Below are 24712 nucleotides of genomic sequence, written 5' to 3'. Positions count from 1 at the left end.
AAAATGAACATTTGGTTGTTTTTTATATGATGTGAATTATATTAATACAATTTGAATACACACTCGTTTCTGTGTTTCTTGACCTAGTCCACCCTCTCATCCACTAGTGGGAGTTTATTGTCTATATATTGTATTGTGGGTTGTTCCGTGAGACATATCCCCCCTGTGTATTGGTCTAATTGCTTTCCCCATGTCCACAATGAAGGGGACACCCATCCGCTTGGCAAACCTTTTAACTATAATAAACGTAAAGTGTGTCAGCGGAAAAAAAACAACAAGTTATGGAGGAACCCGTCTATGGAACTAGGAGGGGGGCACCCAAATTCAGAACCACAGATCAAACCATACCAAGAGCAAAGAAATTTAGAAACCATAAATGTTTTATTTGTATTTCATTATATGTTTAAAATATACATATTGAATCATGTTTCGAGCTCATTATCTGAATAATACCATTTAATTAGAAAATTGAAAAACACAGTACTTTTCTAAAAACACGACTGATAATTCAGTCAACGCTAACTTGATGTAGCCAAGCAGTCTGAACGTCATGTCGGTTGAAGGGGATCATCCAGCTGGCGGTCAGAGGCTACGGCCACATTTAACAATATAAGAACCGCCGTAGCTTACTAGACAAAATAATGTTGGTTACTTCTGAAGTTAAGACCAACAGAAAAAAGAAGAAGGGGTGCCTTTTAACTATGTCATTTTTATCTGCATTTATCTGAGAGACAGAAAACAGTGCTTATGCCAGAAAACACTATGCATAAGGTCCAGAGCAATACTCAGAGCACTCTCATCACTGGGGGTTTAAAGGTAGGCAACAATATGATACGTGCACAGAACAATCAGGAGGTGGTGGGGGAGGTGGAGTGGGAACATGGAATCGGAACAGCCTTGGGCAACATATATGATTATGTGCAATGACGCAGGAGTTGGAGGGGTGGAGATTAGGGTGGGGGAATGAAGCTACTTTTCAACTCAGGTGTTCCCTCCAGATGGATGAGATACTTTTTAAAGCAGCCTTGAAGGCTTGAACGCTTGTTCTCTTGATGGCCAGAAGAAGGGAGCCAGAAAGGTAAACGAGTAGAAGCAAGAGGGAGTGCATGGTGAGTGGGTATTGGGGTGGTTGAGGAGGGCTTGGCATTACAGAGTCCGAGGTGGGGAGAAGCAGGTGATACATCTGGCTAGACAGGGGAAGGGCAGTCCGTGAGTGGCTTTAAGGAAGAGAGCAAGGAATCTGAAAAAAAGCAATAGTGCCACAAGGAAAGCCACCTCACATTGATGGGATGCCGACCCTGTACACATGTTTTATGTCACAAAGTGGATATATCAGTGCCGTTGGTAGCTGTGATGTGTTGCTGTGCATGTTTTCAGTTCCGAGTCCGGCTAAGCTGACACTTTCTACGCCTCTTCTGCAGTGACAGACATGCTGCTTTATAGCACAGGCTTTGACAGCTCAACTCAGCTGACACATAAAGGCAGACATTGAGATCAATTGGCAGTCCATTGGTTGGGTGGGGGGGGCTCTGCTCACCTCAGGGATGCCATTCTTTCCAGAGCTATATCAGCGGGTGCACATTACCAAGGAGACTTGTTACCCAGGCGCATAGGTAGTAGGCTCAACACATTACAGGCTGAAATCTGTGATCTCCAAGGAGAATGTGAGCCTTATAAGAGCCTGGAGTTGAGGGTGAGCATGTATCCTACCATTTTACCTTACTTTACCTTACAACACTTCTATAGAGCAGCAGACAGTGAAACTGGACACATGTATGAGGACAAGCAGAGAGAGGGTATGGAGAGACAGGCACACCAGGCATCTCCTTAGCCTCTTTAGTCCTTAAGAAACTAGGCAGTAGTAATATTATGCTGCTTACTGACAATTCTTTGGATAGGGTAACTGATCCACAACAAATCAATCTTAAATTCATGCACTTTTATCTACATATATACAGAAGTAAAAGCTTTTTTATGATTGGAGCAGATTGCCCAATATCTAGCGGAAATCCTTATCCCTAAACTCGGCCAAGAGGAAAGAAAGGTTCTAGATAATCCACTGCTAGAAGAGGAGTTTTTTCACAGCCATCGTGGAACCTGTGAATAGCAATGTCCACGGCGCTCGAAAGGGTCCTAGCTGAGTGTTATGAAGCTTATGTGGAGCTTCTGAGTCCGCAACTGGTGAATATGTTTGTGGAGGCATTAGAAAGGAGATGTTTGCCCGATTCCCTCCAGTGAGCTTTCATTATCCTCTTATTAAAACTTCACATGTCAACAGCTCATTGTGGGCCATATAGGATGCTATCAATGTAAAATGTTGACAATACCATGTTTGCTAAAGGTTGGTGGACCGCATCCTTCCACCAGTCACAAGTCTGATACACCTGAATCTATCTGTTTCGGTTCTTGGGAGATATAGTTTATAGTCATAATGTCGACCACAAAAATGTCGACAGTCAAAAAGTCGAAAAAAAAATGTCGAAAAAAAAAATGTCGACTTTTTTTTTCAATGCATTTTTTTTCGAAATGGGGGGGTTCCTCCCCCAGCCCCCCTTTTTTTTGATTTTTTTTTTATTTTTCCCTTTTTTTTTACTCCCGAACCCCTAAAATAAATATATAATTAAAAAAAAGGAAAGTCGACATTTTTTTTTTCGACATTATTTTGTCGACATTTTTGTCTGTCGACATTTTTTTTTCGACATTATGACTCCCCACCATAAATAAGTGATCTGTTTTGCTCTAGGGGTAAGGGTGGGAGGACCAAGAGGGCTGGGTAATACCACCTGACACATACAGGAATGCCCCTCGAAAAGGGTCCAGCCTGCAAGTTTGGAAGGGACTTGTCTCAAAGGCATTATAGTCAGTATGAACCATTTAAGCTGATCAGTCCTACCCATGGACATGCAGGGAGATGCAAGTGTAACATTTCAAGAAGTAATATTCACAGAGATGAAAATCCCACAAGACAGATATTCGAGAACATGCTTTCTCTGCAGCAGCTAGCAAACCCTTCACCTGTACTAATCTGTTCACGGGAACAGGCATTTCCAAACCAAAATGTCTGACTCATGTGCTCAATACCTTGTGGATCAAGAAAAGCGAAGCGAAGAGCACTCAGGCCCTGCTGACAGCAGACTTTACCTCCAGCTACTTGCACTGTCTGAAACCCCTTAATGGCAGATTTCTCTCTCTCTCTCTCTCTCTCTCTCTCTCTCTCTCTCTCTCTCTCTCTCTCTCCCTTTCTCTCCTTTCCCTGTTCTCACTACTCTTTCATATTCTACTCTCACTCTCCCCCTTCTCTCGTACTTTTGCACTCTCTCTGGTCATCTTTCAATTTTTCTCTTTCCTATCACTGCAACGTTCACACTCTCTCTCCAGTCACCCTTCTCCTTTCTTCTCTCTTTTTTCCCAAACCTCACTCTTCACCATTCGATTCTCCTCTCTTCTCACCACTCTACTACTCTCTCCATCTTCTTCTCTCTTCACCCAATATCTACTCCCAATCACCCTTGTCCCTACAATTACTTTCACACATTTACCTCTCACATTCACAGAATCAAAATCACAAAAAGCACCATTCTCCCTCACAACAAACACCCCACCTGCACTCTGCGCCAACTCCTCAGCACTCTCCTCCATTGTCCTTAATTAAACTTTATCCTTCTATCCTCTCCCATACAACCCACACTTTCACATCAATTTCTTTCCTTTTAATACTGTTCTCCTCTGTGGTGAACCAGAAGAGGGATTTTGCACATTATTTACATGTTCAAGGGTTGTTTATTTAAGCAATAGGCCCCGAGCATCGGTGCCATTACCACTTCAGGTAATGCCCCAGGGCCCATAGCGAAGGCCCGGGGGCATTACCTGAAGTGGTAATACTCGCCCTGCTCAGGGCCTATTGCTATTAGTACCCCGGTCCATAAGAATGGGGTACTAAAATTATTTTTTTTCTGTTCCGAAATTCTCCGGCGTTTCGGCACAAGAAAATAAATGTTAGAAAAATGGCTACTGGGGAAGGAAAAATGAAGTCTGTTTTCCTTTTCCTGGCGGCCATTGGAAAAAATTGAAAAAAGTAAACAAAAAAAATGGCCAGATCGGGAGTGGACGTGCTGGGGACAGAAGCGTTTCCAGTGTGTCTGCTCCCAAAATGGACTTCAACGATGGTATGTGGGGTGGGGGGCGGGGAAGGAATTCTGTGGATGGGGAAGGGAGGGGGTAAGTGGGACACCATTTACCTCATTCCACAGCAGGGGACGATGGCGCCCTCCAGCCGTGAGGCTGCTCGGAGCAGGGAGGATTGCTGGTCGTAATGCCCCCATTACGAGCCTCCTCATTGGCTGAGAGGTTGTCCCCCACCTGCTGGGTACTAACAAAATTAAGAAAAGTAAAACAATTCTAGCTAGCCCTATTACTATCAGGGAAATTCCCTACCTAACACAATTAAAGCCAAGGGTGCACATCAAAGTCCAAAGTAAAAAGTGGCCGGATCTTAACCAATTAACTGGCCCTACCTCTTTAGAAAACCAAACAAAAAGAAGGAGGCCATGACAAGGTCTATGCCTTGACCTTCTGCCTGGCCCAACACTTAGATTCTTTCTCCAAGCAGGTTTTTTCAAGTTTGTCAAATTCTGGATTCGTTTCCTGAGGAAAAAGATTTATAAAAGTGCAAAGTTCCTCAGGAAATGCAAGGTTTAAAATAAAAGTTCATCAAGTTTCAAGACTCTTTCCAAAAGAAAATTTTAAAGAAACATTTGTCAAATTCTGGATCAGTTTCCGTAAGAAGGTTTTAAACAAAAGTTTTTCAAATTGTGAATGTCTTTCCAAACGAAGGTTTTAACAAATATAGTTCTGATTTCTTTCCCAATTAAGGTTTCAACAAATGTAGTTCTCACAAGGTGTTTATTATTCTAGGGCTCTTTGTATATATTATTTGGCAGGGTCTTGCCTTGGTGCCTGCCCACATCAAGGTTCGGGTTTTTCGAGTTCCCATAATTCTCTCAGCTCTTCCAACCTTGGATATTAAAGTCCTCCAGTTTTTCAGTCAGGGCTCTCTAACACCCTCTGGCCCTCTGAAAGGTTTGCTTTATTGCTGTTCGGGTTTTATCAAAAACACAAAGAATTGTCCCGCCAGGAGAGCAAATTACTTATTTAGAAATACATTTGCAAAACTTCTTTGGTGAAGTGGTGATGGAATAGAACACAATTCCTCTCCATTCTACCTGACCCAATCTACAGCAGAGAGGTTCCAAATTAATGTGGAACAAACGAGTGGTAACTTGATCTTTTTCTTTACAAATAGCAGATTTTATTTATTTTTCAAAAGAGTAATTACTCACTGTTTGTGTTCACAGACATATACCTCTCAATGATTTTGAAGCATATACAACAATCAATATATACAAAGTCATTCATAAATATTAAACATAAGCATATGACTGGTTTCGAAAAAGACAAGGGTAGTAGAAGCAAGTACTAGGTGGGTTGGTGTTTAAATTGGCCTCTAACTCCTCTCACTAAAGCCCTAGCTAGCTTAACTACTCCTCTCAAATACCTTACAGACCTAGTCATGGGACAGGGGTCTGCTTAGGGCAGAGTTAGAGAAATTAGGACTGTGCTGCCACACTGTTGCATCTAAAGAAGGTGTTCAATAGCTGGCTGTACATTTCAGCAGTTGGATGGTTTGTACTCCGCCTTTGTCAGGACTGGGAGTCATGGAATGTGGACCCCTGAGGACCAAGAAAATGTAAAATCAGATCACTGCATGGTGTGAAGAAGTCACAGCACCACCGTGATCATTTATTAAAACATGCACCTCGTGCAAAAAAGAAAAAGTGACTCAAGTTTCCTCCACCAAAAATACAATAACTTAAGTTAGGACGTCAATCAACATTTGGTGACTGGGCTTGCATTGGAAAACCCCATTGGGATGTGAAAAGGCATACCCTTCAGGGTAAACTTACCCTCTGTATTACATGGGGTACTGTTTCTTAGAGGGGGAGGGTTATGGGCCTCCCTTTGCTTGAACATGGTGCCTAGATGGGTATCCATCTATCTGGGATGTAGTTCCAAGTTTGCAAAGTAAATGGGTATGGGGGCCACAGTAGTTAGTAGAAAACTAGGAGTCTGAATGAGAGAAAGAAGTGGGACTACTAGTAATGGATCGCCTCCTAGGAAGCAGACATACCTATCCTACATGACAGAATTTCAGAGCAATGCAGCTTTCTTGAGGAGTGCTAGTTCGTGAGGCAGCCCGTGCTCCAATGGAGCTTTGGTGGTGCGCTGTGGGTACAAGAGTACAACAAATAAATAAATGGGTTAAGAAACTGAGCCTGCCCATCTAGCGTCTCAACCACAAAGTGTCGGCTTACTGGTCTCAGCGTCAGAGGCACTCTGATTCTCATTGAAAGTTGTGCCTCAAGCCTCGCACAAGTCTTAGGCTGTATGCAAGAAGTCCTCTGCAGGATAGCCGAGACTCCGTGCTGCACTGTATGTGAGACTCAAGGGGAACAGAAGGGAACACGATCAGTCACCCTTAGATAAATCTTTTTGAAAAGGCAGACAATTGCAAAAGTCGGGGCCGAGTGCATGAGGGATAGAGCGCTCGTTCATGCGGCTTCTTACCGATGTCTACTTCTGCTCCGTGTGCACCTTTGCCTTGGTAGTCTATGCAATCAGGGACAACACGGACGCGGGAAAGACTGTCTGGTAATAATGCCCAGCAGTAATTACTGGCCACAACAAGGACTGTGGTGATTGAGGGCCACCATCTTGAAGTGGGAAGCAGCCCATTAACTTAAGTCAGGAAACATCCCAGTGGAGATCAATCCAATCTATGTTCCAATCTATGAAGTCAAGGGCTATATACCGGGAAAGAAGGAGGGCGACTGGATTGTAAAGGTGAAAAAAATCAGTGCCTCTCAAACAAGGAGAGGAGAAAGGCCGGAATGCCTGCTGAATCCCAAACTGGCAAACATTATTTAGTGCCATTTGGTCTACGTGCTCACAGTAACTTGAAGCACCGAAACTAATGTGTGGAGGAGTATATGACCATATGCATTCAATGCTAGTGTAAGTTCAATGCCCAATGTTAGGCAGACTGGGAGGGTGGGGATAGCCTGTATTGTTATCGTGCTGGTCTGTCAAAGAAATGGGGTAGCTCCCACTCCATAAGGTAAATATTCAGGAGCGACGGAAGAGTGCAGGAGCTGCCCCTCAGGTTTGATCTGGCTCCTGTAACCCTTGTGACTTTCACAGCCTTGGAAACTAAAGATTCTCAATATCATTCAGGCTGTCTGAAGGCCTCTTGCTCTTTGGTAGCTTTGCTTTGTCACAGTTCAGGTTTTATCTGGTTCCTGTAACCCGTATGGCTTTCCCAGCCTTCAATTATACTGCTTGCCCTTTTCCATGGCATTACATTCTTGGAAGCATTTGCTTCCTTTACGCTGATCAGCTCGGTGGTCACTGTACTTCTTATGCAGAACTTGGGCTTCCGGGCTCTCCTTTGCAGTCTGGAGTCGGCACCGGTTGATGTACTCCAGGCCCATAACAACTTCTCTATGGTCACGCCACCAGACAAGATGGTCGCTCTACCATCCCTGTCTCTCTTCGAACTTGACTTCTCGGACAGTCAGGATGCCAGACTTCTGGCGTCTTATGAGCACTTTGTTGCTGGTTCCACTGTCTAGCAAGACTTCACCCCCCAGAATGTCTTCCCGTCAGAGGATCACCACTGAGTAGGATTCTCTCTTTCCACGGCGCAGGAGTTTCTTTTCGATTCAAAGTCCCTCTTGGTCTTACATACGTCATCCGAAACAAAAGGGGTCTGTATTTCCTCTTTGACTGTGGAGTTCAGGCGAGATCCATCATTACCTGAAACCAAAGAGATTGAAGAAATATCACTGCTTAGTGGATTCAGAAGTATTCAAAACAGAAGTAACAATAGCCTTTCCAATTCCCATGCAGGCAGATAATGTTCTCTGGACCGGGAGTTCCTTATCAGAATGGGAGTCCTTGTCCCCGACAGGGCAGACACTCCCAGTGAGGTTGCACTTGCCCAGACCCCTGGGCAGGATCTTGCTGAGCGGGCTCACCTCCCTATCCTCAAAGGGAGTGGCTCCCCCCTGGGGAGAATGGACAAATTGTGCAGATTCGTCACACGTCCTTGTTCCATCACTCACCCCCTTTTCATTGGTTCCAATGCTCAACTGAGGGCAAATCTACAGAAACACAGGTGTAGGAACTCAAAATCCCTTGTCAGCCCCACCGACTATCCCTGCGCAGGTAGGTCTGCTGCTTCCGTGATGTTTTGCGGGTCCTGAGTTTTGGGTTCTCTTGGTTGCAGAGAGTTGTCTACTTTTCCTTTCAACTTAGAATTTCTACCTCATATCGTGGTACTGCTTGTGTTGTGCGCTGCCTCTCGTTCCTTCGGTTCACTTTGTTCTTGATTTTCTGCTGTGACTTCTGATACCCGAGGTCCTGAAATGCAAAAGAGAGAACTCTGGCCAGAAAAGGTATGTGAGGGTTTTTTAAGGACTGCCCACCAACTCCCATTCCCGGACTCTGGAACAGGGCCGGCTCCACTTCTGCCCTGGTAGGCCGACTGCCCCAGGTTGGGATGGGTCCCTGCTCCCCCTGGCTGGGACCAGTCATAGACCCTGCCACATGGATCATATGTTTTAATTCTTGTTCTCTTAAATGAATTTTGATACATTTCTGCCCTGATTCTCTATTTGGGAGGGCTTATATTTCCTCTTCTATCCACTCCTGATATACAAAGTGGCCATTCCCTCCTCCTCTCATTGGAAGGTTTAATATGTGTCAGACCGAGATCTCAGCTCTTCCTGTCTGTTTGGGTGCTATTTGGAGGTGCACTCCATGCCTTGATTAAGGCCAGGTGTACCAGATCCACTCAAGTTTTTCTGGGAAGTTCTGGGCAGTGGAGAGGCAGTTCCAGGAATAGAAGAGAGTCAACCTTATTACATGAAACTTATCTGCCTCAGAATTTAAGCTGATGATTCAGAACCCAACTTATTTTTTTTTAATTTCTTGTCTTAATTTGCCATTGTTTTCCATTTCAAAAATAATTTGTGGTTTCCATTGTTCAAGTTGTTCCCCAGATTCAATAACACAAGCCCGACAAGACTTGAATGCTCTAATTGTCTTGTGTGTTTTGTAACTCCTTTAGCAAAGATTTAAGGATGATGAACGGTTGTTTCAGTCAATCAGTTAAAATGTTAATTCGGTTGCAGCCCTGAAAGTACATACATAAAACAATGATGAACAATTAAAGTATAAAATATAAATACAAATTCCACTTTGATCAACAACAAAGTCCTTGGGATTACAAAGAACGAAGTGAAATAATGAAATCAACAATCATGAGACACTGCATGTGTACCAAAATAAATAGTCATCCAAACACTTCACTGCATCATGTAAAATCAAAAGAACAACCAACTCACGAATTAGAACATCCTAAGTATACTAAAAAAAATCATTATAACTGTACACCATATTATATCAATTCTAGTTCCTGCCAAGTTAGTCCAAAATAAGTTATTCCCATAGCCATTCATCAAGAACATACACTATAAAGCTAAAAAAGCAGTCCAAGCGATAACAAGAAAACAGAATGTACTACAAGTACCCATGTCTGCCAATAACTAAACTCGCTAGGGACCTTGCAATGAAAGCATGTACCTACATGGGATTGTGGGCAGCAATTACGTCTGTGCTCTGGGTTAACAAATTAAGAGCCCTGGCTCTTTTGGCACAGGCCTTATGCCTGTATGAGGACACTGCACACATGCTCAACCTGCTAGATATAGATTTACAAAGGGCCAGAGCATCCTTAAGATGTTGGATAGCATTCAACCTCAAAATGGGCTTAAGAAAGCGGGCCCTGTGTTCATTGTAAAAAGGGCATAAAAAGAGAAAAGGTGCTGGGTTCTCACGGTGGAGCTGACATACAGGGCATAGATTAGAGCTACCCCTGCGCAATACCAACAGACGATCCTGCAGCGGAAGAATTCCTAACTGGAATTTAATGCATAGGGCCCGAAGATACTTTGGTGAAAAAGGTCTAAATGCTTTTCGAAGCCAGAATCCACTTGAATGGACTAATACTGAATCAAAGGGTTGGTCCCATAACCAGCTATGTTTGCCTTTTCTCTCAATGCAGATTCAAATCTAAGAGGAAGAATGCGCTTAGTGCTGGCAACTATTGGTTGTGGATGTTGCCAAAGCTCTGCAAAATCCTACTCCTGCAATAGGGAACAAACATGGGAGCACCATTTCAACTCCTGACTGCTGCTATGGGACAACAGATCTCCCATTACCTCTCTATATTTGCTCAAATGGGGCGAAGACCACAAAGAAAGCCAATTGTGCTATGCAAATGACTCAAAATCAGGTCAAAATCAAATAGCCCTCTCCTCCTGGCTACCCAAACTGCCATTTCCAGAGAATTTGATGCCCAGATGCACAAAGGTATCCACCTGCTCAATGCATTGCCCTTCTATCAAAAGCCTTAATTTAAAGGACCCCTCTTACCAGGCAAGTGAAGGACCATTCACTTTGTCTTCAAATCGTTGAAAAGCAGCCTGCTGCTCTTACAAGAGCATAAAATGCATCCATGCAGCCTGGCAGGAGGCTGAAGGAGTCGTAAGACCTGAGAGCTCTGCAGTCCTACCAGACAACACGCAGCTTCATTGGAACAAAAGCAACAGTGGTGCTCCTGCTACGATAGGCTTTGCGAGAAAGACACTCGTAGTGGCTATGGTTAGAATTTCGGAGCGATAGGACTGGTGGCCATGGAGAATGGCTCAATGCACTGCAGCATGGTGACGCAAGATGGCTTGTAAATTAAGCTCCTGGACCCAGCTGGCAGCACACTGAAGCTGATAGGAGAGTCAGCAGAAGATCAGGCCGTTTCTCATACTACGCGGGGCAACAGATGAGCATAAAGAACAGGTCCTACCAAGGAACACGTTTCCCGCCATTGCTGTCCGCTAACCAGAGGCACCAGAGATGGAGAGCCTGCTCTGGCAACCCAAAGAAATAGCGAAGGCACCTCAGTGAATGGTGAGCAGACTTCGGACAGGACCCGCATTGTTACATTTGCGCCAGCAGTGGGGGCCTGATCTGGGGTGTCATCACACCTCAACAGCGGGACACAAGTAGCAGGAAGAGGCCAGCACTGCTGTGGAGGGAGGCAATTTGTCACACCAGCGCCCAAGCACTGTCAACACTTGTAGGCACCCCCCCTGTACACCCAAATCAAAAGACCCAAAACAAGAGAGAGTGTTCCCAAGGAGGTAATCAAGCAAAGGGGGTCTTCGTGAACACCAGCCTACGCTGAGTGGGGTGAAGTGGAATGTAAGTTTTCAATATAATGACTTTCATCAGTAAGCCATTTTGCTGGCTTTCCATATTGCAAAAATCTGAAGGGAGCAACATGAAGGCTCATAAACAAAAGGACAAGACTGGGACATCGATCAAAGACCTACTTCAGTCAGCTAAGCCCACCCCAACCAGCCTGCCCAACCTTGAGAAAGTAGCGGGAGCCAAGCTACACTCACAGCCAGCTACAAAAGCTGACATAGCTCAACTGTTTCAGGGAATTAGCTGCTTCATGGAATTAGCTGCTAACATGCAGCATGCTGAGCATAGATTAGGTGACCTCGAAAATACCTTTTGTGATCATGCAAAGAAATATGACCAGTTGGAGCAGATGGTTGCAGCTTTAGAAATGTACCGGACCTCTTTTGATGAGAAGATGAAGAACATTGAGAACGGCTCCCATCAGAATTACATTCAGATAAGGGCAATTCCTCAAGAAGTTACGGATCCAGAGCTGTAGGTCTACGTCCAGGTCCTGTTCATCAAGATACTAGGGCATGCCACAGACTTGGATCTTATATTTGACCAAACACATAGAGTCTTATCTAACTTCCAACAACGACAGAATCTTCTCCCAGATGTCCTCACGTGGGTACATTTTTTCAAAGCTAAAGAGCAGATATTAAAGAAGATCAGATCACTGCATCAGATATCATTCAGGGGCAGCACTCCTACACTATTTCAAGATTTGGCAAAAGGAACCATCAGAAGTGCTGACAGATGAAACTAATGACACAATGGTTTGCGGGTAAGGAAATACAATACAGATGGGTCTACCCATTTCAAATTATGTTTAAATGTGATGGGGTGCAGCATCAGTTCACTACCTTCCAAGCAACAATTGAGGGTCTTCACATTCCGAGTGAGGAACTGCAGTGCCCTGAATGCTCTGAACACTATGTCCCTAGAAGAGACTGGTCTAGGAGACCCTCGCTGAACAAAAGTAAGAGGAGTGGAGACCATGAAGAGCCTGCATGAAAGAGCTGATCTAGTCCATATTCCTTGCCAGCACTAAGATCGAACAAGGGTATGCGATTGCTTGAAGTGTCTATTAATGACCTCATGTGTCTCCCAATCGTTTAAACTGTTAAAGTTCCATAAAGTTGCGGTTATGTTAAGCTTTGAGATATAGGCAGGGTATCAGGAGTACCCACCTATACTTAGGGTTTTCTTTTAACCTAATGTACACCCAGAACAGGGCTGATCTCCAGGGCATTTATGCAAGACAATAATTGTTCAATCAATGGTTACAAACCTAGGATACAAGAATATAAGTTGCTTTTTATGGTACATAAGAATAAAGGTTTAGGGTGGCTAGTGTGAAAAGGGGCCGGGGCTTTTGGGAAACAATGTGGGCTCCAGAGACTTCTTGCCACCGCATTACAGATCTATGAGACATGACATTTGGGAGGAATGGGGTGTATGGGATTCTAAAGAATGGTCTCAAAATTGTATCATTGAATTGACAGGGCCTTAATTATCCTGAGAAGCAGAAACGTGTGTCAGCTAAACTGGTGGCTCTGAAAGCTGATATAGCAGCATTTCTTTGAGAGACACACCTCCTGAAGGAAGATTGGCCACGATCGCGTTCTAGATATTTCCCATATCAGTATTTTGCCTCACCACTGCATAAGAGGGCAGGAGTGGCGATACGGATTAATCACACCTTGAATTTCAAGAAGGTGGGGGAAATGAAAGATAGCCAAAGGATGTTTATGGGCATTCATATACAACTGGGGGAAAGGGACTTGACCCTGTTCTCAATATATGGCCCTAATCAAAATCAAGAGGCATTTTATGTCCGCAATGTTTCCCTGTATTGCTCAATTTCAGAAGGGAGATCTGGCTGTGGCAGATTATTTTAATGTGGTTCTGGACAGGGTGATGGATAGGTCAGGGCATGGGGCAGTGACAGATTTGACTAAATCGGTTTCACTTAAATGGGCAATAGTCAATCGGCAGCTTATAGATATTTGGAGATTTCTCTCATATACATCCATGTTTTTTCCCCGGGTAGATTATTTTCTTTTCCATAGAGCACTCCTACCGGCCTTCACAACATCCACCATCAAATTGGTCGTTGTTTCAGACCACGCCCCTGTAGCGATTCAGCTAGACACATTTACATCACATGCGAGGAAGGCTACCGTGTGGAAAGTGAATTACTCACTCTTAGCAGATGTGGGCTACTGTGTCTACTGTGCATCGATTTCCAAGGAAAGCTCTTTATATAATTATAATTACACTTCCAAGAAAACATGACCAATTGCATTCCGATTATGACTGTTTGTGAGGCCTTTAAACCTACAATGGGAGGAGAACTCATTAGCCTAGCAGTTGTGAGGAAACGAATGCTAACAGTCCAAAGATTGAAAGTGGGAAAAAGGGTGCAAGGATTGGATATTCAATATAAAAGTGATAGGTCACAAAGGACATACCGACAATTGCAGGTGGCTCGGTCAGAAATGAAGCTATTATGGACAGCATACGTTTCCCACAAAATGCTACCAACCAAACAGTTCTATTTTAGTGTCTCTAATAAAGCCTCACACATTTTGGCATATAGGTTGCTGGCACAACAAGCTAGTTACACAATTACAAGGTTTACGTATAATGAGGATTGATTACACGTCGATGAACCATCTAAACGAACATCCTAACCCAGTATTACTCAGATCTGTCTGGGGCAGATGACCTAGATAGTTCTACTCAAAGGGACTTTATCCGAATGGCACATCTCCCTACAATTTGAGAGGTGGACAAACAGAGGTTGGAAATCTCGATGATGGCGGAGGAGGTTTTCAGGTCATTCATTCCCTTCCAAATAGCAATGCTTCTAGCCCGGATGGTTTTCTCCACTGCCTTTTATAAGATGCTTTCAGAAGTGTTAATCCCACAACTAGTCACTCTTTTCAATAGCTTTGTTGGAACAGGTGAGGTCACACTAACGATGAGAGAATCTTTACTGACTTTATTGGGAAAATCAGGTAAAGATGTTACGAATAGTGCCTTGTATAGTCCGATAGCAATCCTAATTTATAACACCCGAATTTACTCCAAGATCCTGGCAATCAGATTGGCGAGTATTCTCCCTGGGATCATTCAGAAGGACCAGGCGGGGTTTATCCTGGGCCGGAAGAGCCAGGATAATATTAGTAGAGACATAAATGTGATAGAATGAGCAGCAGAGGGGAATCATGAACTGACAGTTCCGTCGGTTGACACTGAAAAGGCTTTAGATAGAGTAGACTGGACCCATCTATTCGAGGTGTTGCAAGGGTTTGGTTTTGAGCCTATTTTTATCAAAAGGGTGTTCCTACATCCAACTACAAGAACTAAATTGAACAGAGCCATTTCTGCCCGCCCCGCTGGCCTTGTCAAGAGTGACCAGTCATAGGTGCCCACTATCCCCGCCTTTATTAACACTACCCATGAAGCTATTGCCATTTATAGTACAGTCCTCCAAAAATATTTGGGAAATCGAAATGGCTGGATATCAACATATGGTGTCTATTACCTCCTCTTCATTATGCAGGACTCACAGTCCGCGCTGTCCCATGTAGTCTCCCTGTTGGATCTCTTCATTGAGTCCTCTAGGTTTAATATCCATTTTATGAAGTCCGTTATATTTAATATATCAGAGTGACCCTGCACTGTGTGCCGGTTGAAGGACGCCTTTGCTCTTCAATGGACATCAGAAAGCCTAATATACTTGGGGGCCCATCTTCCGCCCTAATGTGATCGGTTATATTCCACTAACATTGCTGGAATAATATCCGTCCTCAAATCTGATTTGAGTAGATGGAGTAAATCGGATATCTCATGCATGGCGAGGATAGCAGCAATTAAAATGACTTTGTTGCCAAAATTCCAATATATTTTCCAGGGGCTTCCAATTCGTATCCCAAATATGGTAATGCATGACCTCCAGACTCACATTTTCAAATGTATCTGGGCTAAGAGGCTTCCCAGGGTTTCCAGACACACATTGATGATGGCTAAGGAGAGGGGCAGCTTGGGGGTTCCAGGTCTATACAGTTATTTATATGCAGTACAAATCTCTCCCCTCTTGGATAGTCAGAGGGCTGATCAGGCTCCGAAGCATTGGATATGTTAGTGATATTGATATTTTATTTCTATCGTGCTCATGTTTCAGAGCGCGAAAAGGCGAGGGAGGGTAACAGGGGAGAACAAAACAACGATCTTACTAGGCCAAGTGACATTGAGAACGCGCAAGTGCATGGGGGAGGGAAAAAGTGCATGGAAAGGGGGAGAAGTGGAGAGTGCGGAGCCAAGGAGAAACAGATAAATAATAATAAATAAATAATAAAGGCAACAAACAGTGGTAGTGCAGCCAGCAATTGGCAATAGACATTGAAAAAGCTAGGGTAGGCGTTCTGCAACATGAGTGGTGCTGGCACCCCACAGCAGCAAGAAAGGGAAGGATTCGATTACTCCCAACTACCAAAACAACATTGGATTATTGGGATAGGGCAGCACATAGGTACTCAGGAACTACCTTCTCCTCTTCCACGGATTTGGCACACCTTGTATTTTCCCCTGCGACAACAAATGGGACGATTTACCTGATGGATGGAGGGGTGACCAGTGAGACTAGGCCAACTATTTAAGGGGGCACAGCCGTTGATAGTTGATAAATGTAAGCAAACGTTTATGGTTGGAGATGCAGATAGATATGGCTATATTCAACTCAGGCATTGGAAAGCTAATGCTAAAGTTGCAAAGCAGGCCAAGAGGCAACCCACACAGTTTGAAGATGTGTTCCTAGGTGACCCCATGACTCGAAAGGTGTCCTCGCTATACAAAGGGTTAAATGCGTGTCATTTCAAACCTCCACATTCTTATATGGCTCGATGTTGGCATGGTGTAATATATGTTCACGAGCAGGGAAATCATCCAGATGTGTGCAACTGAAAGAGAACAGCTGTAACATACTATATAAATGGTACCACACTCCTACATAGCTTCATAAGATGAATCCAACTATACCGTCCAGTTGTTGGAGATGTACTAATACTCCAGGTACACACAGATCAAGAGGATTACTGGAGTTGATTTGCCTGCCGAACCTTTGATAGTGCGGTTGGCGGTAAGGATCAAGAGGGGCAATACCAATTAGGAGCAGCAACCTCTAAATTGATAACTCACCTTTTGGTTTCAGCACGGGTTGTAGTAGCCCACAATTGGGAAACCCCAATCGCCCCTGATATAAGGGAATGGTGTGCCAAGATATGGTTCATGGCGGCGATGTACAAAATTGAGACTACTCATAATGGGGAGATACCACAATATCTGAAAGAGAAGGGCCAATTCATGAAATCTGTTAGCCAGAATGAATATCCAGGAGTACAGCACAAACCTTAGGATTTGATATTCTTTACATTAATATAAGAGTACTTACATAACCATAATAGAGTATGCAAGTACTTGTATTGCATTTTCATTATCTTACAGCCTTCCTTTGAAATAAGTGAGGATTTGTCATTGATGAATAGTCATTCTCTGGAAGATGTTTTGTACAAAAGAGGACATGTTATTTGTTTATTGTTGTCTTCTCATTATTACTTTCAATAAAATGTGAATGACGAAAAAAAAGAAACGCATCCTTCTGCTGGCAGAGTCGTTACTTCATGCACTTATTCTTAGCATATAAACAGCAAGCTAACTGACTCTTCAATTGTTCCATTTGCAATAATGCACTGTCAAGATCTTTCATTAATATTTCTGATTTCTCCCTCAATGTCACATTCTCCTCTCTTCTACTCAATAGCTCTAGAGAAGACACCTTACTCTGTCCACCTAATGAGTGTACTTTTTTTGTCAATTTTACGGTAAATTGGGTATTTCCTAAATAGGAGTGTATATTTTTGGGCTGAGTTATTTTCCATTTGATTATTTGTACATTATGTTGTAACTGAGCAAATAAAGCTTGCAAATACACATCTTTTATGATGGGTTTCGTAGCAGTTTCCTGACTTTCTTGAGTTGCATTTTCATGTTTAGAATGTAATATAATAATGCATTTGGTTATGTGGTTTGCTTACTTACCTTACTCTATAATGTATCATGTGTCTGTAAACACTCACTATGAATGCTATTGATATACACAATTTCTCTCTGTGTGCACTATTTGGCTTCTCTGCATGCTTTCAATTTGCCTTGTATTTTGGCAATAAGCACCGAGACTGGGGCCATTACCACATTAGGTAATACCCCAGAAGCCCATAGTTACAGGGCTGAGCGTAGCGAGGTCCTTATCGATGGCCCTGGGGGCATTACCTTATGCAGTAATGGCCCGCAGTCGAGGGGCTTATTGACTATGGTACCATGGCCCGTTAGACAGGGGTACTAATGTTTTCAGCTGTGAGACGCATTGTGTTTCACGATCGAAAAAAACATTTAAAAAAATGCCAGCCACGGACAGAAAATATAGTCTGTTTTCTCTTTCTGTGGCAGCCATGGTAAACAAAGAAAATGGCCACCATGAAAGGGTAGAAGGGACTACATCTAGTCCCTTCTCTCTTTCAATGGCGGCCATTGAAAAAAAAAGTGACCAGACATGGCTGCCACAGAAAGAGAAACCAGGCTATGTTTTCTGTCTGTGGCTAGGATTTTTAGTACCCCTGTCTAAGTATATTTTCTTGACAAGTATCTCAGTGCTCTGTTTGAAAGGCATTTGCGAGTGAAGGTGATGATGTTAAACAGAATGCACTCACAAATGAGCAAACAGTGAATATGTTGACTTGCCCGCGATTTGTGGTCTTTTTTGGAATGTTCAAGGTTACTCTGTGCGCATTGTTTTGTATGATCTGTAACCTCTTAATGTTAAAGGTGGCAGATCCTGCAAAAAAAGGCATTAGAAAAGTCTAGTCTGGAGACAATGAGAGCTCTTGCAATTGTGACGCAACTGTCTGTGGAAAGGAAGGCTCTGCAGGCATTAAGGAGTATAGGCCGCAGATGAGGCAATTGCATTTACATGTCTAGTTAATGATAGGAAGGAGTCCAAATAAAGCCCCAAGGATTTAACTTCTTTGGAGACAGTGATGGTGATACCGTCGATGATTAAAGACGTGTATGCTCCGTCAGGATTCTTTAAGAGAGTTTTTGATCCAAAAAGAAGCAGCTCGGTCTTGTCGTCATTTAGGCATAAAGAATGCAAGGCCATCGTGGCCTGAATAGTTTGATAGGCTTTGCCCAGTGTGTTGGAGTCCGTATCATAGGTGCCTGAGATGGGTAGGAGGATTTGGTTATCGTCAACATAGTTAGTGTAGGAGCTACCCAAGGTGTTAGTATGACGCAAACCAAGCCAGGTCCTCATTTCTTTTGCCAAGCAGAGATGCTGTATGCCAAGGAGAGATGATGTTGAGAGAAGGTTAGAATGGTTGACACTATCAAAGAAAGCAGAGAGGTGAAGAAGAAAAAGAATAGATTAAAGGTTTGCATGCTGAGAGGAAGAGATGAAGCGGCAGGTATTGAGGTGAGCTTTCTCGGTAGAATGCAGACATTGTGTGTATCAAGGAACTCAGTGAGTCAGTTGAATACTACTTACTCTAGAATTTTTAATGGTGTGTTAAAAGAGAGATAGGGCAAATGTTGTTAGAACTATAAGGATCTAGACCAGGTTTCTTAAGGAGAGGGATGACAGTAGATATATGATTAGGGAAAAGTGGCATTGTCAAGAGAGGAGGTGAGAAGGGAAAAGATGTGGAGCAACACAGGGAGCTATGTGCTTCACAATGTGTGGGGTGTGATGGCTCCTGCAGAGTCATCACTGATCCCCAGCCTAAAGTCTCCTCTTCCTGTGTGGCCAGGGGAAGGCAGTCACCACCTGATCCTGACCCTGGGGGTGGAATTCTGAGGGTGGACCACATCGGAGGAGATGGTTGTCAGGGAAGAGTGGTGACTCCAGCAGGAAAGGAGAGAAGCGAGTCTTTTTATTGAGGAAAATCCCTTAATCCCAGAGTTTTTGATGCATGTTGTCGTTATTCAGAACTATTTCATTATAAAACTCTAAAAACTACTTTGTTCAAACAAAACCCTATTCAGTCTTCATGTGAACCTGATAAGCCTAGAACATATCCAACATCTAGTGTGTATGACAATTGCTGTCTCCATAAAACTGTCCAACAATGTAACTTGGAATCATTTGGATCTTCCTTGGATTCCAAGTCCCAGAACGCCTCAAGTTCAGAGATGAGGAAGAGGAGTAAGGAGCCAATGTGGAGACAATGTGACACCAAGTGCGATGTGCAGTCTAGTTGTCAGGATCCAAGTCAGCTGCACGGGACATTTAAATCTGGAAATCACCTGCAGCTGACAGATCAAGGAATGAGAGAGGAGAAGTGCAGAGTGCGCGGATCGGGAAGCGAGTCCAAAGGCAGAGGCAAACTCACAGAAAAGAGCCATGAGGATAGCAGAAAATGTCTGCCGGCAGCAGACTGAAGGCGTTCAGACCGAAGAATTGGAACTCTGGTGAAGTTCAGGTGAACAGTGTGCAGCGGGGTCAGGGGTGATGAAGTCCTGCAGATCTGCACTGGCTCTGGCTGTGAAGGACTCAGAAGCCAACGCGGGATCCAAACAAGACTCTGCCAAGAAGGTTGCCCAGTGAAAGCTCCTTGCAGCTGCTGCATAGTGAATCGGTGAGTCAACGTTAATGAGCAGTGGGCCCCGGGGTGTTACGAACATGTTAAAGAATATTTGTGAAGCAGTTTTGAATACTGACTAAATAGAATTGAAAGGAAAAGGCAAATATGGTACAATTCACCTGATATGAGATGTCAGTTGGGGGAAACCTGGAACCAGCATTGCCTAGGCCAAAAGACATAACTGAAAGAACAACGGTGGCAAATATGGTACAATTCTCCTGATATAAGATTTCAGTTGGGGGAAACCTGGAAGAAGCATTGGCATAAGCCAAAAGACATTACCGAAAGCAACCAAAGGGAAAACATGATACAATTATCCTCATAGGAGATGTCAATTGGGGGAAACCTGGAACCTGCATTGCCTAAGCCAAAAGACAATACCAATGGGCAAACTTGGTACAATTCTGACATGAGATATCAGTGGGGGGTGGGGTGGACAATGAACCAGCATTGCCATAAGCCAAAAGACATTGTAAGAGATAAAAAAAAGAGGCAAACACTGTACAATTCAGCTGACATGACATGTCAGTTGGGGGAAACCTGGAACAAGCATTGCCAAGAGCTAAGAGACATTGGGCCTCATTACGAGTTTGGAGGTAGCGAAGTCGTTTTTAGCAGCATGGCTACCCCAAACTCAGGTCCGTGTCCCAAAAAATGGGATTTACTGGGCCATTCAGACATTTGGAAGCCCAGTACATCCCATTTTCAGGACCCGGTACGTCCCCATTCCCATTTGAGCCCCCATAGGTCTCAATGGGAATGGGAAGGATGCTAACAATGGACCCATTAATAATGGCTCTGTTGATAGGATCCTGGTCTGCTCACAGGTGCTGGTATGCACGTCTGGCCAGACCAAAAATGCATACCGCCACCTGCGAGCAAACTCGTAATGTGGCAGCCCGGTATGAGCAGTGCCGGTACCTTACCAGCATCGTTCATACCACGGCCACCAGGGTCGTAATGAGGCCCATTGTAAAAAAATGTTGACAGACAGAGCTTGAACAAACCCTTCTTAATGGGATGTCAATATGGGGGAAGTTGGGACAAGTACTACCTGAAGTCAACAAAGGAATATTATGGAAGAAGTACTTCCTCAGGATAGCAGAACAAATGTCTCTTCCACAGCCCTGGTTGGAATATAACAAAGAGGAAGAAGTATATTTGTGTAATAACTAAGAGGAATGTGAATCTTGCAGAGAGACCTGATGAGAGCATCAGGTAGTGAACCTTTTTGTAAGGAGATATCTGGCAGGAGAGTACACCAGGGGATGTGTGTGAGCCAAAAGGGAGATTTGCTGGCAGGAAAGTAAACCAGGATATCAAGAGTTTCAGATGAGAATTTTCCTGGCAGGAGAGTATACTAGGAAACATACGTTGAACTGGTGTGTTGAAGAGAAACGTCATCATATTAAGTTGTTGTTTCTATTGAACATTTTGTCAACCAAAGAATTTGAAAAGACTTGCCTTTTGCCATACATTATTCAATATTGGAGAAAAGACATTTGTTTAACCATCCTGAAAAGTAGGAAAGACTTTCCTTTGACATATTCCAACCAGTGTTGTGGTAAAGAGATTCTTTTTTGCTACCCTGAAAGACGGGGAGAGACTTCCTCTTTGTTATATTCCAACCAGGGCTGTGGAAGAGACATTTGTTCTGCTATCCTGAGGAGGTATTAGGTAAAAGAGACATTTGCATTGCCTTCAAGAGACTTTTCTTGAAACAGAACATTTTGAACAATTTTCCTGTAATAATCCATGGGAAGGCATCCAACCCCTAGACACAAAGATTGTTTTGGTTGAAGTTATATGTTTACGTTTTTGCAAACGCTTGTTGATCTGACGTTGGAAACAGTTACCTTGCATTGTTTGATTGTTTATGTTAGTGTGAGGGTCAGATTTAGTTTGACACAAGGTCAGCCTGCTTTAGTTTTAGTTTCACAGGAAGGGACACTAGGGAAAGTTAGGCCTTCATCCAAACCCCTTTCTGTTAAAAAAATGGCTGATGTTGAGAATATTACCACTTTATGTCCACCTCTCACTTCTGACCCCTGACAGGGGAGAGTGGGTCAATGGGGCACAGGGTGGATTTGCCTTGAGGGTAAGGCCAATAATCTCAATAGGGTTGGTGGGGGTAAATTAAGATGTAGTAGCGGGAGAGGATGGTAGGAGTGGTGGACAAAAGTGATCAGCAGGAGGGGATGAAAGGAGGTTAGCAAAGGTATTGTGAATGCTAGACATTTATTTTAGATACAAAGTAGAGAGCATGAACATTTGAAGAAAGAGTAGAGGAGATGGCAGTGGGTTTAGAGGTGAGAGAATCGAGTTGCATGATTTCTGGAGGAGCCTAGTACGGGGAATTGAGTCAAACTAAGAGAGAGATAGATGTCACGTTTGGCCGAGTCAACAGTACAGGAATAGTTTTGAAGAACAGTGATATAGAGTTGGAGATCAGAGGAGTGACTTGAACTTTGCCAAGTTTGAAGGTGTTTCCGCATTGTTGTTTACAGGATGCAGATGAGAGGTGTCTTCCAGGGCAGTTGAGGGGAAGATTTTGTAGTGAGTGTAGTAAGAGCGTAGTGAGAGGAAAAGGGAGCATAAAGAGCAGTGTTAATGTTAGTGAAGGATTCTTCAGTGGATGGAATGGTGAGTTCAGCATAGGAGCCGAGAGAGTGGTACAGGTCAGAGATGTAGTCAGGGAGTTTGACGGAGGGAAACGTGCAATTAGTAATAGTTGCAGCACATGGAGAGAGTGTGGAAGAAGCAGGAGTGGAGATTGAGGTAAAGACGATAGAATGATCAGAGGAAGAAGAAGAAGATGACCTTACCGGACCAGGTGGCCGATAGATAGTGGTAATATATACCATAGAGGGCAGTGATTGTGGAGATAGTGTATTCAAATGAGGTAAATTAGCAGGAGATAGCAGAGTCCTACAATACTACACCATCACGCATGCCAGTGGAGCAGGGATAGTGTCACACCCCTGGAGTATCACACAACTCCTTCCTAGCCACGGAAGCCAAATGTAGTTGACTCCTCCCTGGAATGCAGGTCCTGATCTGGTTATACACAGGCACCACGAGGCAGCCACAGGGGGGAAGAGGTTTAGGGAGAGGTTGTGGATAGGTAGGGGGTGATAGAAACAACAGAAAGAGGTTTAGGAATATTGCATGTGGATAGGGTAGGGGAACATAAAGGAAAAGCATACAGTAGGCGGAGCATCTTTCTCAGCCCTAGCCCCAACCCTGTGGAACTCGCTCCCACCCCACATCCGCCTAACTCAGGACTTAACGGCCTTCCGCAAACTACTGAAAACCTGGCTCTTTCCCTAAAACCCAACCATCTGATGCGGATGCCGGTATGGAGCAGATAGCAGTGTGATGCGGATGCCTGTGTGGTGCGGATGCCTGTGTAGAGCGGATGCCTGTGTAGAACAGATGCCTGCATGAAGCCGACGCCTGTGTAGAGCAGACCGGACGAGCGTGCAGACCTGATGAACGCATAGACAGACTGGAGTGCATTCGCGGGGACGACGGGAGTGCATGCATTTGGAATACATGAGAGCATGCACGAAGCACACTGAAAATGAGGGATTGACTAGAGCACGCAAGACGAACTATGCACGCGCGAATGTGTTCATGACTGCTTCAACTGCATGACGTACATAATATGCATTGATATGCGTAAATTTGAATGAACATATATCATACCCACCCCACGCCTACTCTCCTCTTTACACCACCACTCAAATAGAACACAGGGATACTATGACACCATTCGGTATAACTGTTCTCATATCAACATCCACCGCTCACTCCCCAGCACTCTAACTAACCACCGCTGGTTTAACACCCCCAGCCTGGCGTTTCTCCTCAGGCCTAACGCAGCCACTCTGGAGCGGGATAAATTCTGCCAGAACGTACACATTCTCCTGACTCTCAACCACCACACCTACCGCTAAGAAGCAGCTACCACATCAACCCGCACCAGCTGCACACATACCTGTGCGCACACGCACCTTTTGACTCTCCTCACCCTCTCTACTGACTCGAACCTCGGTTCCCAAGGGCGTTCAACCTACCAGCGCCTTCAGAGCATACCAATGGTATATAAGGCGCTATACAAATGCAAAATAACAATAACAATAACAATAACGTACAGATAACCTGAATCAACCTATATCACTCAGAACTAAACCTACTGAACCCTTGTTAATTAGGACCCTACCTGACTCCTGTAATCCTAACACCTCCTACATAGAGCAACAAATACAAGCACATGAAGCATTATTGATGGCCATGAATAACGTGCAGGACCAATACAAGATGTGACATGCAACACATGAATCAACATAATTTTGGCATATTCCAGGTACTTATTCCTAGAATCTCTTGCTGTGTCAGTCAGCAAGTATTTCTACGCATGAACATAATGATTCTGGAGGACAAATATGAACTCAAGAAGCAGGTAGCCACAAACAACAAATAGCAAGTCCCTGTGTGGCCTAATAGTGTCTTTATGTGCTCACAGTTCCTGAGCGCTCATGCTCTGTGTGCCAAAGCTTGCCCCCATGCAAATATTTAAAGGCTCAGAGCGGAGCATGCCCTGCGTTCCACCCTGACCTGCAACGATCTTTTCTCCAGAA

This window comes from Ambystoma mexicanum, chromosome 5q (assembly GCF_040938575.1).
Source record: "Ambystoma mexicanum isolate Mex_15411 chromosome 5q, UKY_AmexF1_1, whole genome shotgun sequence".
Lineage (NCBI taxonomy): Eukaryota > Metazoa > Chordata > Amphibia > Caudata > Ambystomatidae > Ambystoma > Ambystoma mexicanum.
The sequence above is the reverse complement of the archived record's forward strand: the minus strand, read 5'-3'. Positions refer to the sequence as shown.